The 15,571-nt window shown below is 43.1% G+C and overlaps 2 pseudogenes; one reads left to right on the top strand and one right to left on the bottom strand.

The window, feature by feature from the left end:
- Window positions 1-229: 229 nt before the first annotated feature.
- Window positions 230-616, bottom strand: LOC110329175 (annotated as a pseudogene).
- Window positions 617-4,113: 3,497 nt separating this feature from the next.
- LOC110329245 overlaps window positions 4,114-15,571 on the top strand; it is a 12,497-nt pseudogene continuing 1,039 nt past the window's right edge.

A 15,571-nucleotide genomic window follows, 5' to 3' on the forward strand; every position in this document is an offset into this window, starting at 1 on the left:
AAACATTCTGATACATTTATTCTATGCTTTCAGTAAGCATAAAGTAATTTTTAAAATATCCTTGGATCTATCTCTGCCAACTTCCTCCTTCATCAATCTGATCTATGATGTGCTATTCTGAACCACACTGCTGGGAGAGGTTGTGGTCTCTCGTGAGCAACTCCAGTTTTTTCTGCTCACCTTAACTCTTTTTTTATTATTTTTTTCATAATCTGAATCTTTCATTTGTTCATTTCTTGCATTTGAAGTTCTCTTTGTTGACATGCTTGGCCCAAAATACTTTGCCATAGCCCTTAACCACAACACAACCACCCACTTTAGTTGGTCTACCCTCTTGATCAGTTTTACAGAGACCTACCCATTTCCCTCTTTTCTTGTTGGCATTAGCCTTAATTTAGATTGGTTTGGATTTCAGCTCAAAGAGCTTCAACTAACTTGACATACATAGTCTCACCACAATTGAATGAAAGAGCACAATGATGAGCTTGGCAATTGTCTAAGGCTTTAGTAGCTTTGTGAATGCCAGGCACCAGCCCATCTTGGATACAAAAGGTCTTCAGCATCTCTTTTGAAGAGGTGTTATTACACCTTTAGAAACAGTGCCTTCCTTAGCCATCATGGTGGTGGATTACAGGCGAGGTTGAATACAGGATATGCCAGAGACTCTGCTGCTTTGACCCTTGATGCAGCAAAGCCAAAGCTCACCCTGCCTGGAGTGTCCTCACTTGCAGCAGTACAAGACCTCCTTCACCTATCCAAAATGGTGCTGCACACCTTTAATCCCAGATCCAAGGAGGCAGATCTGTGTGTATTCCCTGCCAATATGTAGTTCTAGGGCAGCCAGGTCTATGTAGAGAAACCTTGTCTCAAAACACAAACAAACAAACAAACAAAAACCATATACACATATACACACACTCAAAGAAACCACAAAAGCAAGAATTTACCAGTGATAGTATGAGATATTTACTTAAGACTAGTTATAACAATGTGTTCTTAAAATAAGGTGGGTGATAAGCACTTTTGTGTAAGGTGGTAGAACCGTATTGCATATCCTTACCTTAGACAAAAAGCAATAGGGCCAACTAACCATGGAATGAGATGTTTGAAGTCAAGGCCAAAATAAATCCTTCTTCTTCCAACTTGATTTTGTTTCTGGTATTTTGTCATAGTGCTGACTAACACAAGCCAGAACTCTGTCAAGCATCTAATGACAAATGAGAAGACAAACAAAAATGTGCAAACAATGGCATATTACTCAATTGCAAATAGAGGTAACAATACACAACAAAGCATGGGTAGCTGTGAGGAAACTGTAGTAAGTGACAGAAGCCAGATACAGAGTACTATATGATCCAGTTTTCAGTAGATACAGAGTTCTAAAACTTGTAAAAGCAGAAAGTGGACTCAGTGTGCCTGGGTGGAGGGGTGGAAGGTTGGTGTTTAGTGGGCATGGGGTTTCCATTTAGGAGGAAATAATTCCAAAAATAGACAACACATAAGTGCTACATTCTGTGAATTGCACACCTAGGTATATTAAAATGACCAGGTATGTGTGTATGAATGTTGATACATCAGTGCATATAATTTAAGTTCATATGATTAAGTGCATAGTGTGTATTGAGATATATATATATATATATATATATATATATATATATATATATATGATATATGATAAGTATAAGTATATCATATATATCAATGCTCATTTTTAAAGCTTAGGATAACTAGTGTTCAAGGTAGTTGAAATAAATTATTTCATAGATTCAGATAATGACTTTATCCTAAGTATAAGATGTTCACAGAGAAAACTGTGCTGAAATTTTTTCACTAAACCCAGAGAAATACCATAATTAGGTATTTACTAAGAGACCCCTGGTGGTGGGTTTAACAATAGACTAGTATTGCACCTGGGCGTATTAACCCTTTCACCTGGCTCCTGTGAACAGCTGACTTTCGATAGGGCTGAGCTTATCTCAGTTGTAAACACTGCCTGGTTCCTGTCAGCTTTTATGTAATGTATTTTCTCTGTTTTGTGTAAAGAGCCAGTATGCATCTCAATGTACCTTGGCTGATGTATCACCTAACTTCCTTGTTTTCCTTCTGTGTTATAAGTATGATGCTCAGTTTAAGAAATTACACTCAGATTCAACACTCTGGTGTCCGTGTCTGTCACCCTGCCAAGTCCTTGCCCACCTGAGTACTGGGACCCTGATTCTCCCACAAGTTGAGAGACTGACTGAGTCCAGTCTGTGGCAAAATCCATACCTATCCTTTTCTCAGTACCTTACAGGCTAGTTTTGTATCTGTTTCCTAATTCCTTCTGTTTAAAATTAGAAACAAATAACTAAGTGCATATGTTTTCATTGGCATGTTCATTACCTTGAGAAGTTGAAAGAGCATTTCAAACAATCAGCGGAAGAAAAGTAAGCAGGTGGTGCAGCTATTAAAAGCATGTACAGCTCTTCCAGGAGTCCTGATTTGGATCCCAACACCCACATCAGCAGCTCACAATTGTCTGTAAGTCTAGCTGCAGAGGATCCAGTACCCACTTCTAGCATCATGTGACAAAAACAGATATCCACACATATAAAATGAACATAAAAATATAAATAGATTGTTGAGACAGGAGCTCGGGGTACAGAGTTGTACCCAGTTGTGTCTCAGTACATGGTGATCTTGTATGGGTGTGGTGAAGACTCTAAGGAACTGGCACCCAGGGTGCAAAGGTAGAACCTGAATCTCCAGTCTGGGGCAGGAGGTAACAGTGGATTTTCCTTGATCATGTGCCCAAGGGCTTCCAGACCCCAGCATGGGAGTCTTACATCCTGAACTATATTCCTCCCAAGCTCAGGATGAGGAAGGAACCTGCTTCACAGCTGAGAGAGGCTCTGGCTTTCCCATCTGTCATTCTCTGGGTCAGGTCGGCCAGTATTGATGGCAGCAGCCAGACCCTGTGTAATGTACTGGAAAGTCTTCTGCACGCTTCGCTCTCCTTCACGGCTTGGGAATCTCCGGCCAGAGCCTGGCCCTGAGGAACAATCCGGCCTTCCCCCTTCTCGGGGCAGTGCCCTGTGGGCTGTGCCGGGCCAGGTTATGTTATGTTTCCTGGCAGACACTTCAATGCTGGTTTTGTGTGCAGCTGTAGCAGAACAAGAACGCTAAACAAACGGGAGGCCTCAGGAGCCCGCCATTCATCAACCATTCCTGACAAGCCTCTGCCGAGGCCAACCCAGACAGTCGCCAGCCTCTTCCAAAGTCCTTTATATTATTTCAAAGTATCTCCTCAAATGTCTTCCTTCCCAAATGAGAGTAGTATTCCCCAGTGTTCAGAAAGTCAAGCTGAGAAACCCACGTGTGAAATTGTGGAAAAGGCAAGGCCACTCAGGAGCCTCAGGACATCAAGAATTATTCACATGGAAATAACATGTCTGTGACAAAAAAAAAAAAAAAAAAAAAAGTATGATGTCTCGGCAAAGGATTAATGGTCAGTCAGGAAATGAAGTTTCAAGAGGTATAGATTGGGGAGTATTCAAATACACCCGTATAAAACAAAATGGAGGTACAATCCATGATATTTAGTAGGGGTTTAGCGCAGACACTCACAACAACAACATAGTTAAATGTGCAAAGCCTATGTTCCTCAGTCTGTATAGAAGCTGGTTTGAGAGACAGAGCAGCTGGAGTAGGTCCCATTTTAAGGTGGTAGCATTCTGCCTGTGGTCTCCACTGGAAGGATCTCACCATGGAGGGCCATGTGGAAGTCTCCTTGGACACTGTTGAAGAGGGTAGAGGGGAGGGATGTCATTAGCATTCCAGAATGCCACAAAGAACCATTGAGTTCATGCTTTAGTAGACAGGCGTCCAAAATGTGCTTACACTAAACTGTAAGAGATCTTTATTTTAGGCAGCAAAGACTCCAGCCAAGGGGCCTTTCTCTTGAGTTCAAACACCAGTGTTTGCTTACCTGCAAAGCTACCATTTCAAAGAGACAGCACACATTCTCCCAGAGCTTCCAACAAGCTTCAAACAGACCCAGTGGTGCTCAATATATGCACCATGGTGGACGCATTCCTCAGAATCTAAGAACCAGCTTGCTTGCCTCTAATCATGGGCACAGTGGAGCAGGTACACTGTGCAGAGCAGCCCAAGAAGGTGGTTGGGGCAGAGCTGCATAAGGAGGCTGGAGGGGACCAGACAGGCTTTGGGAGGGCTGAGATACAGTCTAAGATTAGAAGGATGAAGAGGCCGGTCACCATCCTGAGGATAGGTTAGAAAAGAAGGTGTAGGAGAGACCTTGGCCTTTATGAAGAATGCTCAGGGAGTCCAGATACTGAGTCATGGATGGAAAGGGGAGAGTAACTAGAGGTGAGATTTCAAATCCTCTACATAAGCCATAGAGCCCCACTAAGGTATGCTAAAGAAAGGGACACGGTACTTCGAAACCCATCCTGGAAGTATCCTCTGTCCAGGACGGGATATTGGAAAGAAACATCTACTGGTTGAAACCAAGGAAGGGACTTCAAAACCTACTCAGTACAATCACTGAGAAGGTGAAGATGGGTAGTCACCAGTGGAGCAGGTCTGTGTTGGATGGTGCAGGCTTGGAGTCCTTGTTTCTAGAAGCTGCAACCATTTGCACTAGAAGCTCACTCAGGTCAATATCCTACCCTCAGTTTTCTGGACTAGATGTTATCCTTACATTCAGTCTAAAGAGTTCATGGCCCTCCACAGAGAGGCTATAATATGAGCAGAGTACTGTTGCAGGTCTCAGCATCCTGGATAGCCCACAGTGGCCCAAGCAGGCATTGGCTTGGCTCTAAAAGAATGTCTCAAAGGCACTTGAAGCAATTGCCCTCCCCTTCATTCAACAAAGGTGATCAACAGCGGAGATGAGGATGTTGATGAATCTGAAAGGGCAGGGGCTGTCAGCCTTGGACATGGCAGTAGGGTTACACCTCATTGCAACTCTGCGGGGATCCCACCAGCATTACACAGGAGCAGTACACCCTCTGAGCCTTCCATGAATTAGTTTATCCCATGATTTCCAGGTCCTATGGGCAGTGACCAAAGCACTTCCATGAGGCTCTGTCTTTTAAAGGCTCCATCATCTATCAGCATCCTTTGCCAAAGACCATGCATCTAGTTATGATCTTTAAGAAATGAGATTATAATCGGGTAGTGGTGGCTCACGCCTTTAATCCCAGCACTTGGGAGGCAGAGGCAGGCAGATTTCTGAGTTCGAGGCCAGCCTGGTCTACAGAGTGAGTTCCAGGACGGCCAGGATACACAGAGAAACCCTGTCTCGAAAAACCAAAAAGAAAAAAAAAAGAGAGAGAGAGAGATTATAGTATAATTACATTATTTCCCCTCCCCTTTTCACTCTCTAAACTCTTCCATGTACCCTCTCTTGCTCTACTGCATTCATATTCATAGCCTTTAAATTTTTCTAACATATATGTGTATGTATATTTCTAAACATGAATACCATCTGCTCCGTTTATATAATGCTCCTTGTGCTTATGTTTGCAGAGTTGACAGTTTGGTGCTGGATAACCAACTGGTACGCCCTTCCCTGAGGAAGACCACCTCTGCGCTCAGCATTCCTTCCGATGCATGTGGTTTCCCACAGTGTGGGTACCTCCCTCTCTTCACTAGCTCACTTTAACTGATAAAGTATCTTAAGTGAGTCTGTTTTCTACATCCACACATTTAATCTTGAACTTGATGCTGTTTTGCTCTTGCTTCATTGTTTTGACATATGTGTGTCTGAAAGTGTTGGCTCATTTGCCCATATCTATAAGAGGACAATAAATGGGCCAGTGGCATTTAGGGGTGCAGAACACTGCCTAGAGTGTCTGGCCAGGCCTGGGTGGAGATTCTGGCACGGTGAGTAGTAGTGGGCTTGCCTTTTCTGTTGCCCTCTGCCTCTCTTTTCCTGTTGTACATGGTCCTCCCATGTAGTTTCTTTGTCTTTAGCATTGTTCTAAGGACCAAGGAGCTCCCAAAAGAGACGAGGCCAGGAAGATGACCCATCATTATCCTTTACCTCACAGTAGCAGATTTCCTAACCATGACTGAGCTTACCATTCAAAAGTTCCCACAGAGGCTTGATAACTTTTGTCCACTGACTCTGAGCCAGGTACTGGGCCCTTCTGTGTATACTAGACAGGAGAAATTCCATATGTCAGGTCACAGGTGTCCCATGTCCATAAAACATACACTCACTGGCCTGTGTGATACCCCTGGAAGATGTATCACCTCAGAAGGTTCTGGGGTGCTTTTTTCAGTAAAGCATGTAGCAGACATGGAAGGATAGAGAAGTTGGCCTGAACCCGGTGTGAAGCTCCCCAGAGGACATGTCTCCTGGACAGTGTCTTTCTAGGAGGGTGTGCTTCTTTGCCACGAACATTCTGAGCCTCTGACAGATCAGTCTGTGACTTTTAAACCAAACTCTCCAACCCATTGTAACACTTCATGGTGTTACACTTTTACCTTTCACTTTGACCTGTCTATTTCTTTTTCCTTCAATCCTTCCATTCCTTACCAGTGAGGAAATGTTACATGGAGAAGCAAAGGTCAATCAATTGTCTCTCATGCTGCCAAGAGGACAGTCCTGGGCTCAAAGAGCCAAGGGCACATCATCTAGGGCTTCTCTACTGCTCCTATAGCCAAAGTCTATCTCCTTGAGCTGCCAAGTCCAAGTCTGGATGTCTTTGCAAGCCAAGTGCATTTGGACCAGTTAGTTCAGTGGTCCCCAGACTCCTCCATTTACCTCAGGAGTCAGAGATCAGACCCAAGGCCCAGCCTTCCTGATTGCTTTCATTCACTTCAATCCAGCCTTAGTAGTTCTGAGAGTTTTCTGTTTGAGAGATTTAATGTGTGTTTACACATATATTTAAAATATTAATATTTAAAATGTAATTAAAAAATTTAAACCCATTTTAATACCAAAGTGAGAGAGGCTTGAACACTCTGGAGTCATCCAGTTCCCAACAGAACTGGCAACAGGTGTGACTGAGTGTGGAGCTGCCAAGAAGGTCTGGTTGTACTTTAGGAAGATGAAAGGGGACGGGGTGTGTGAGGTGTTTCGCAGAACTTAAATTCACCTGTCATCTCTGGCATGATTAACAGAGAGCAGGTCGGGATAGAGAGGGAAAACATGGGAGCCAATGCAAGAACAACACAGGCCCTTGCCTGGACTTCTCTTTGTCCCTAGGCAGATTATCATATAAGACAGTAGCAACCTCTGATCCTTATGTGGCCTATGCTCAATTTCCGGGGGCAGCAAAATCTCTGATGAACAACCAGAAATCTAGGAAGACCTTGGTACTAATGGGACTCCCCCACCTCTGGAGAGGAGAGGTAGGAAGGCTGGTTTCCATGGAAGATGTCTCCCCCTGCTCTGACTGGGAGCCCCTAACCTACTGCAGCATCAGCAGCAACACTTCAGGGTACATCACTTGCCATTTCATCATCGACACAAAGGACATCATACTGGTAGATGTTGAGTTACCTCACATCTTCCCACTGAGAATTACCAGACTCAGTCACTCACTTGCTGGATCTCAGTACTGAAGATGACTTCCAGGGCACACTCCATAGCAGCTGACAATGCCCTCAAAGAACTTAATTCCACAAACATCTCTGGGAAGGTTCTATGTGGACCTAAGTGAACTTATGTATTTTTTGTTTTGTTTTTTGTTTTTCTCACAGAAAACAAGCCATCTAAAGAAGGATGCCCAAGCCACACACCATACAAGAAAAATAGCAAGTAACCAAATGCCAATGGGGGTCCCCACTCTAAAGCTTACCAGGCTACTCAACTCAGCCAAGCCACAAGTGTGCATTTCGCTTGTGAAACTCCCCCAAATCCCACATCAGTTTTCTGCATTTCTCCATTTAATGAATACATGGACAAGGGAATGCTTTCTGGAATTACTAACAATTTTAGAAATTGGGAAACATACAGTTTACTAGGAGAAGAAAGAATGACAGATATGAACTCAGGCTTCACAGAAAATAGACATGAATACACAATTAGTAAGTTCAGCTTCAGTCACAGTTATAAAAATGAAAACCCAAACAATAATCAGGGTTTGATATTCGACAAAAACAAAATGTTTTAAAATTCCATTGGTCTCTCTCTCTCTCTCTCTCTCTCTCTCTCTCTCCCACACACACACACACACACACACACACACACACACACAAACACACAAGCACAGAGGTAGAGATAGACAACAGATGATGATGATAGATGATACATACATACATACATACATGCATTCATACATAGATGATAAATAAAAGATGACAGAGATAGATGATAGATAGATAGTTAGATAGATAGACAGATAGATAGACAGATGATAGATAGACGATAAATAGATCTTTTGGTAGGCATCTTAGCTAGCTAGTTTCCTTATTGCAATGATAAGTACCATAACCAAAACCAACTTGTGGAGGAAAGGGTTTATTTAGTTTACATATCCTGATCCTAGTCATTCATCCAGGGATGGTAGGGCAGGAAGTTGAGCTGAGCAGGAACCTGGGTGGGGCAGAGGGAGAGGACCTGAAGCAGAAACCATGAAGTGGCTTGCTCATGGTCTGACCAACTTGCTTTAATTATTGTTCAGATTATAATGAAATCATATCATCCTTCCCTATCCTCCTTCCAACCCTGCCCCCAATATTGCGTTTTTTTTTTTTCAAAGTCATGGCTTCTTTTCATTAACTGTTGTTTTTGTTGGTGGTGGTGTTTGTTAGTGGTGGTGGTGGTGGTGGTGGTGTGTGTGTGCGTGTGTGTTCATTAATCTAAACTCCTCAGTTTGTATAGTATTGATCCTATATAAGTTTTAAGGGTGGGATAACCAACTATTTTTCCTATTTCTAAATTGCCTGTAGTTCTTTTGTGTAGAGTTAAGAACTCTCGAGCTTTTCCCCAACTACTTTAACCCATTGATAATTTTTTTGTTCAGTTCACATTTGAATAGTCATATTGATGAGACTTCTATGAGCATAGCTTGACATTCTAGGAAGCAGAATCTCACAGCAAACTCCTTGATCCTTTGGTTCTTATGATCTTTCTGCTATGCTACCTGAGCCTTTGGTGCAAGAACATTTTGTAGCTGTAACCACTGGGACTGGGCTCCACAACAATTTTGATTGTGAAAGCTAGTCCTCAGAAAGGAGACATTCAGTATCAGCTCAGAAGTCTCTGAACCCTTTTTCTGAAGTGCAAGGTGTCCCAGCAATAAGGTCTTACACCTGGGGGATAGTAGGGAGGGGGAGGGGATCAAGGGCAATAGCTACAGTCTATATGTCCTGGTAGTCTCTTAAACAACCATGACTAACATCTTAAAAGAGGGTTTATAATGCTCAACAACCCAAAAGAGGCATTTCATGCTGTTGTGGTTTTGATAGAGGTCTTTGGCTATTTGACAGAGTACTGTCAGCCTAGATGAGAAAGGGGCATTTAAACTATAGGCCTAATTTTTTATAGCACCCAGGACCACCTGCTGGGAGTGTCAGCTTTCACAGGCTCACCATGTTCTGGGCCCTCTCATGTCATTCTCAATTAAGGAAATGCCCACAGACTTGCCTACAGGCTAATCTGATGGAGGAATTTTCTCAGTTGAAGTTCCCTCTTCCTGTATGACCCTAGCTTCTGTTAAGTTGACAGAAACTCAATCAGAACTGTGGGTTTGGCCTATTCTTGGGGAGAATTTTGATAGTGGCTAGCAAAATTAAATTCCATCAAGTTGCTGACATTGAACTTCTACTATTAGCAATCTACCCTAGGGGCTGGAGAGATGGCTCAGTAGTTAAGAGCATTGTCTGCTCTTTTAAAGGACCCAAGTTGAAGTCCCAGTACCCACATGGCTTGCCACAACTGTCTATAATTTGAGTTCTAGGAGATCTAGCACCCTCACGTGGACATACATGTAAGGAAAATACCAAAGCTCATAAAAGTAAATAAATTTTTAAAAACTCTAAAAAAAGAAATCTGCTCTTAAAGACTCAAAATAATAAATACAAAAACAGTTACAGTAATATTTTTGGTGCCAGCTGGGTGTGGGGCAAAGGAATTTGTAGCTCAGTTGGTAAACTATGTGTTCCTACTACCAGTCTCTATGCTTATTCTCACAGAAGCCAGGTGGTGAAAGTTTATAATCCCAGTAACTTGGGAGGTAGTAGGAGGCAGGGGGATTAGATGTTCTATGTCAGCTTGGGAAATGCAGCAAGACTGTGTCCAGCCTGGGCTACATAAAATCTTGTTTCAAAAAGAGGAGAGGGGTATATTTTAAATCAGAAAAAATAAAATTGACTGAAAGATATTTTAAAACCCAGAGATGCATCTACATTTGTGGAGAAATGGCTGAATGAATGATGGGTTTGAGCCTGGAAACCATGCATTTGCTGAGTCATGATGTGAGCTGTTTCCTGTAACCTGGTCCTTGGTGAGGTCTGGAAGACCTGGTGGCCAGGGAACCAGCCAGCTCAGTGGGGGACTTTGTCACTCTGAAGAGGAGTGGCTTTTCTGTGCTGATGACTCACAGTGGTTAGAGTGAGAGCCTTCTACCAGAAGGCTTTGAGGTGAGTTTCCATTTCTGTCTCTGAGTGTAACATGCCATATTAGTCAGGATTCTCTAGAGCCACAGAACTTATGGGTAGTCTCTATATAGTCAAAGGATTTGTTAATGACTTACAGTCTGTAGTCTAACTCCCCAACAATGGTCAGCAAAGGCTGTGAATGGAAGCCCAAGGATCATTAGGACTGATCTAGCTCAGTCCCACAAAGCAAGCAGGAGAAGAAAGAGAAAAATCTTCCTTCTTCCAATGTCCTTATGTAGGTATCCAGATTTAAGTTGTGTAACACCATGCATGGATCTGGGATTTGCTTGGTCTCAGATGACCTTGAACTCAGAGCTCTCCTTGCCTTAGTCTCTGGGATTCATAACCACTATGATTCAAGACTTCCATGCTCAGAACCAAGTCAGAAACTTGTATCTCCCAGCCTCAAGATCTGGATCACAGGTGAGCCTTCCAATTCTGGATTGTAGTTCATTCCAGATATAGTCAAGTTGACAACGAGGAATAGACTCTACACATGCATATCAAGCTGGCTAACTATATGGAAGGGGAAGGAGGACCCATTAGTCATGAAGACTAACTTCACACCACCCTGTCCCACCATGTCCCCAATTATTCCCACTAAAGATGAGTGACAGTTCTCAGAAGTGCACACAGCTTCCACCTCCAGCAGGGTCTGCAACAGGAAAAGGATTTCCATTGCTCCAGCTGAAGGAGTTGAGCCACTGTCCCCCCAAAGGGGTATGGGCCACTGTCCTCTGCTGGGAGCTCCCGAGGAGTGCCTAGGAGCCCTGGCAGAATGATCGTCCCAGGGCCCCACATTTGCAAGCTTCAGGATCTCTCGATGCCTATTCCAGAGAGAAACGCCTGGTGATGGCAATATCCAGTCATTTCAGCTGAAGACTGACTCCCTCACTCAGGGCTTGCAGTTTCTTCCCTGACCCCTCTAAAGCTCCAGGGAGAGGCAAGCCTCCAGGCTGCCCCCGGTAGTATAGGGCGGAGCTCTCCAGTGCTTGCATTTTGAAATAAACTTTAAACTACCTATTGATTCCAGCCCCATGGAATTTGACAAACACTGCATTGCATTTAAATAAATTATAATAATCAAGCTCTGGTGTTTGGATAACAGCTTCCATGGTGTGATCTGACTGAATACTGTATAAACTTCATTAATTGGTGTGCTGCCGGTTTTTAATTTGTGACTGAGAGGGGGGAGGGGTGGGAAGTCGTGGGGGTAAGAGAGGGTGTTTTCAGTCCTAAAACACTGTCCAGCCCAGTGTGGCATTACTGTAAACAAGGTGGCAGGGGGTCCTATCTGAAATAAACTTTTCAAATACCTTTAAGATTGCCATTTACATGCAAACAATTTATATGCTAATTGCAAGCCATTTGGGTCTATTCACCAAAGTGATTCCCTAGAGAACTTCAGCTGGGCTTTTTACCCACCTCTGGGTTAAGTTTCTGTTTTATTTGAAAGTTACAAAAGGTATCCACTAAAGAGTGGGATGCTTAAAGAACATTGCCTAGTTTACATTGATGAAATTGCCCAACTGTTTCTGAAGGACACTTTCACTTCTTAAAATGACTCTCAACTTCCCTAAATTAGGATCCTGACTGGGACAGTGAAGTTGGTCATGATGAGGGGATGCTGCAGAACACACAGTCTTCTTAGATACAAGAGGTAAGTGTGTGTGTGTGTGTGTGTGTGTGTGTGTGTGTGTGTACGCGTGTGTGCTCGAGAGCGTGCACATAGGCCCATGCATTCATTAGTGTGCATAAAAGACAGTCAATAAACTTTCAATCCTGGAGATTGATTTGAATTCCCAAATTATTTACTCTCCAAGATCACAATTTACAGTCAACTCGGAGTTTCCCCTCAAACCCAGCACACAATGCTCAGGGTGCCAGAAAAATAAAAGCAAATATTTAGGTCATGACTGTACAAATAGGTTTCGAGAGCGTGGATGGAACAATAGGAATAAAGGTTTGCACAGAGTGTGGGCGAGCATCCTGCTCCCAAGGACTATGGGAACTCTGATGGGAGGGGGCAGGGCGTGGAGGCTGAACTGGGCACAAGGCCCCAGAGCTCATTCTTCCTATGTATTGACTTAACTAATTGGGTTGCAAACTAAAATTAACACCACCAACAAGAGCCCCCTCCCACCCCTGCAGACTACACATGGCTCTGTCAGAGTGTAACTTTAGGTAGTGTTTATAATTAAATTCCAAGAGAGGGAACAGAGAGTGCTGGGACCCAGCAAATGCCTCAGAATTTCCATCTTACACAACATAATTATTCTAACGTGAAATATAATTAATGAAGAAAACGCCTCAGATGTGCGGGCTAGGAAGGCAAATATAACCATCCTTTATTGTGCCTTCAAGGTTAGAATTATTGCAGCACTTATAATTTTATTATAATTACCCGTAATGAGACTGCACACGTGTGATCTGGTCGACATACTTCTGACAATGGAAGTTTTCACGACGCCTCATTAGGCATTTTAGTATGTATTTATGTGATTTTCACTTTGCCTCCCAGTTTTGGCGGCAACACAGCCCATGTAAAGGCATATGTGAATATTTTAATAAAAGACACCATCATAAGAGATCATAAAATGATTACAATGGCTGGATATTAAGATACCACAGCTGTATAAGCTGCTCCTTTTATGTACTCCCATACCGAATTGTTTTATGGCCAATCATAAACCTATTAAACTACCCGTAATAAAGGATTGTAATTAGTGATAGAACCTTGTTGCTTAGTGAGCCAAGACAGCCATCCTTACTTTGGGCTTTATTGAAAGTAATCAAGACAAAACCTTCAGCAATGTCAAACGCCAAGGCCTGAGAACAGGAGTGCCTCTTTCCAGACGCTGGACACATTTGTCCTTCTGGGGAATCTCTCCTCGACTGCCAATTCCTGAGTTATTTTATTTTATTACTATTATTTTCCTGGTGCTGACATATTTTGGAGATCCAAAAGATCCAAGGAGGCATGAGATGGATCATTGCAAAGTGAAGGTAAAACATCAAATGGAGCTTCGAGAGAGCCATTGCTGGGAAGGCTCCCAGCAACTAGCACTCCGCATGTTTTTGTTGAGTCTGTTGGGGTATAAACAAGCCAAGAAAGTCCTCAGTACCAAGCTGTGCTGACATTGACGCAGGGGACAAGCCTTTAGCCCAAGAGCCAAGAAAAAACTAAGCAAACCGTGCTGCCTTCTCAGCCATCAAATCAGCCTACCCCTCTCTAGTTGACTGTGAGCATCTCTTCCACAGGCACAAAAGTTCCTGCGCTAATCTGCAGCCTGGCCTGGCATCTTAGAGGCCATATGTAGATCTACAGGGGAGTATATCTCATAGGTTGTTTCTTTATTGAGTCTTGTAGAAAATGGCATTTTCCTCTCCCTCCATGTAGATCTTCCCTATTCAATCTCATATTCAAGCTGAATCTAATTTCTTTTGGATGGAGAGCTTGAAATATGTCATTGCAAGGCATCAAAACTGGAAACTTCACTTTTGTCCAGACGGTAGATGACATGCCAGTGTCCTGGGGCTGGACCCCAGCCAGAAAATCTACCAAAGGAAACCATTCTGAGAGGGCCTTACTTCCAAAGGAAACTGTGATGGGGTCTTCAATGAACAATGGACCAGCCCTTCCCTTAACATCAGGCAAACATCAGAACACATCAAAGAGGAGAAGCTTGGTTGGGGACCTCAGAGAGGGTAGGCTCTTGTTCCTCTGTAACCTTTTGCTTTGTTTTTGTTTAGTTTGGTTTGATTTGTTTTTTCTAGAAAGGGTTTCTCTGTGTAACAGCCCTGGCTGTCCTGGAGTTCACCCTGTAAACCAGTCTGGCCTTGAACTCACAGAGATCTCCTGCCTCTGTCTGACTCTGCCCTAAGTGCCAGGATTAAAAGCATGTGCCACCATAGGTCACTTGCTTGGGTTTTTACAGTATAAACTGATTAATAGCAAACTTAGAGCACCCAAGTTTAGGCTTTAGTTCAAGGGAAACTATCCATCTAAGGAAAAGAATGTCAAGAAAAAATTGAATATCCATACACACACACACACACACACACACACACACACACACACTTACCTGCATAAACACCATATGAAATGCAGGTACACACACACACACACATACACACACACACACACATCAAAAAAGTAAAACCACTCTGCAGGACTATAGGGAAAACCCAGAGTGTAGCTTGTAGCCTGCTGCATGGTTAAGATAGCTGAGCACTGAACTTAACTCCCTCTGAATCCACAAAGGCCAGGAACACAAAAGGGACACCTAATGATGGAGACTTAATTCTGAGAGGCAAGTACCAGGCATTTAAGCACAGTGCCTGAAATTTAACAGAAGGCTCTACAACAACCTTTCAGCACAGGTGTGTTCAAGTCTTTAAATCTGGGAGGGGCTTAATGAGCACAGAGGAAATCCTTACATGTTATTTACACTATTAATGATCTCCAGACTAGAAATCTCTCTACCTGTGAATACAATGTGTGCTTTCCAAACAGAGGCAACATAAGAGGCACTTAGTGGAGTTTCGAAGAAATTACAAAATGAACTTAGAATGCATCCATATCGCCTTATATGTCAGTATGTCCATCCAATGGTCTATCGCTTAAAATCTTCACTGAGTCTGGGGAAACTGGGGAAATTGTTGGCTAACAAACCAGACAGATGACTCATCTAGTTTGTATTTTATCTGAACGGTAGGCTGAGATGTGAGTGAGGCTCACACTAAAGCTCTAGCAGTTGGGCAGGTTTTAAGCTACTAGAAGAAAGCCAAGCTTCTGTATGAGCTGGCAAAGACCAAACATAAGCAGACAAGTAATTAAACTGGCCTATCTGTATCAACTGTCATCTCTTAATTCTGTGTAACTTGGACACAAAGCAAAGGAGTGCAGGAGAGAAAAATAGGGAGAGGGGAGAGGAAGGGGGAGGGGAGG

Source organism: Mus pahari, chromosome 11 (genome assembly GCF_900095145.1).
Source record: "Mus pahari chromosome 11, PAHARI_EIJ_v1.1, whole genome shotgun sequence".
Taxonomy (NCBI): Eukaryota; Metazoa; Chordata; class Mammalia; order Rodentia; family Muridae; genus Mus; species Mus pahari.